At 41.9% G+C, this 2,160-nt stretch overlaps 1 non-coding gene across 1 annotated transcript; it reads left to right on the top strand.

Annotated features, from left to right (window-relative positions):
* The first annotated feature begins 1,428 nt into the window (after positions 1-1,428).
* On the top strand, positions 1,429-1,536 carry LOC148561341 (small nucleolar RNA R71). The gene has a single exon (XR_015887327.1). It is a non-coding gene; the product is annotated as a small nucleolar RNA R71 (small nucleolar RNA).
* The last annotated feature ends 624 nt before the right edge of the window (positions 1,537-2,160 follow it).

Genomic DNA, 2,160 nt, shown 5'->3' with positions numbered 1-2,160 from the left:
AATCACAGCTCTTGCTGTGGCCAGGAAAGGTCTTCCTAGGATGATGGATTCATCCTCTTCCTTTCCAGTATCCAGGACTATGAAATCAGTAGGTATGTAAAGGCCCTCAACCTTTACTAATACATCTTCTACTTGTCCATAAGCCTGTTTTCTTGAGCTGTCTGCCATCTCTAGTGAGATTTTAGCAGCTTGCACCCCATAGATTCCCAGTTTCTCTATTACAGAGAGGGGCATGAGGTTTATTCCTGAACCAAGGTCACACAGAGCCTTAAAGATCATGGTGCCTATGGTACAGAGTATTATGAACTTTCCAGGATCCTGTCTCTTCTGAGGCAATGTCAGTTGATCCAGATCACTTAGTTCATTGATGAACAAGGGAGGTTCAACTTCCCAAGCATCAATGCCAAATAATTTGGCATTCAGCTTCATGATTGCACCAAGAAACTTGGCAGTTTTCTCTTCAGCGACATCCTCATTCTCTTCAGAAGAGGAATACTCATCAGAGCTCATGAAGGGTATAAGGAGGTTCAATGGGATCTCTATAGTCTCTAGATGAGCCTCAGAGTCCTTTGATTCCCCAGAGGGAAGCTCCTTATTGATCACTGGACGTCCCTGGAGGTCTTCCTCCTTGGGATTCACGTCCTCTCCTCTCCTCACAGGTTCGGCCATGGCGCTTATGTCAATGGCCTTGCATTCTCCTTTTGGGTTCTCTTCTGTATTGCTTGGGAGAATACTAGGAGGGATTTCAGTGATCCTTTTACTCAGCTGGCCTACTTGTGCTTCCAGATTTCTAATGGAAGACCTTGTTTCATTCATGAAACTTACAGTGGCCTTAGATAGATCAGAGACTAGATTTGCTAAATTAGAAGCATTTTGTTCAGAGTTCTCTGTCTGTTGCTGAGTTGATGATGGAAAAGGCTTGCTATTGCTAAACCTGTTTCTTCCACCATTATTAAAGCCTTGTTGGGGCTTTTGATCCTTCCATGAGAAATTTGGATGATTTCTCCATGTTGAGTTATAGGTGTTTCCATAAGGTTCACCTAAGTAATTTACCTCTGCTATTGTAGGGTTCTCAGGATCATAGGCTTCTTCTTCAGAAGATGCCTCTTGAGTACTGTTGGATGCAGCTTGCATTCCATGCAGACTCTGAGAAATCATATTGACTTGCTGAGTCAATATTTTATTCTGAGCCAATATGGCATTCAGAGTATCAACTTCAAGAACTCCCTTCTTCATAGGTGTCCCATTACTCACAGGATTCCTTTCAGAAGTGTACATGAACTGGTTATTAGCAACCATATCAATGAGTTCTTGAGCTTCTGCAGGCGTTTTCTTTAGGTGAATGGATCCACCTGCAGAAGTGTCCAGTGACATCTTTGATAGCTCAGATAAACCATCATAGAATATATCCAGGATGGTCCATTCTGAAAGCATGTCAGAAGGACACTTTTTGGTCAACTGTTTGTATCTTTCCCAAGCTTCATAGAGGGATTCACCTTCTTTCTGTCTGAAGGTTTGAACATCAGCTCTAAGCTTGCTTAGCTTTTGAGGAGGAAAGTACTTGGCTAAGAAAGCCGTGACCAGCTTATCCCAAGAGTTCAGGCTGTCTTTGGGTTGGGAATCCAACCATAATCTAGCTCTGTCTCTTACAGCAAAAGGGAAAAGCATGAGCCTGTAGACTTCAGGATCTACTCCATTAGTCTTAACAGTATCACATATCTGTAAGAATTCAGTTAAGAACTGAAAAGGATCTTCAGATGGAAGTCCATGAAACTTGCAGTTCTGCTGCATCAGAGAAACTAACTGAGGTTTCAGCTCAAAGTTGTTTGCTCCAATGGCAGGAATGGAGATGCTTCTTCCATGTAGATTGGAATTAGGTGCATTGAAGTCACCAAGCATTCTCCTTGCATTGTTATTGGGTTCGGCTGCCATCTCCTTTACTTGTTCGAAATTTTCAATCAAGTTGTCTCTGGATTGTTGTAATTTAGCTTCTCTTAATTTTCTCTTCAGAGTCCTTTCAGGTTCTGGATCAGCTTCAACAAGAATGCCTTTTTCTCTGTCCCTGCTCATAAGAAAGAGGAGAGAAAAAGAAAAGAAGAGGAATCCTCTATGTCACAGTAAAGAGGATCCTTATTGTTAGTAGAAGAAAAGAAGAAATTC

Source organism: Arachis ipaensis, chromosome B6 (genome assembly GCF_059453495.1).
Source record: "Arachis ipaensis isolate K30076 ecotype BB chromosome B6, ASM5945349v1, whole genome shotgun sequence".
Lineage (NCBI taxonomy): Eukaryota > Viridiplantae > Streptophyta > Magnoliopsida > Fabales > Fabaceae > Arachis > Arachis ipaensis.
The sequence above is the reverse complement of the archived record's forward strand: the minus strand, read 5'-3'. Positions and strand labels throughout refer to the sequence as shown.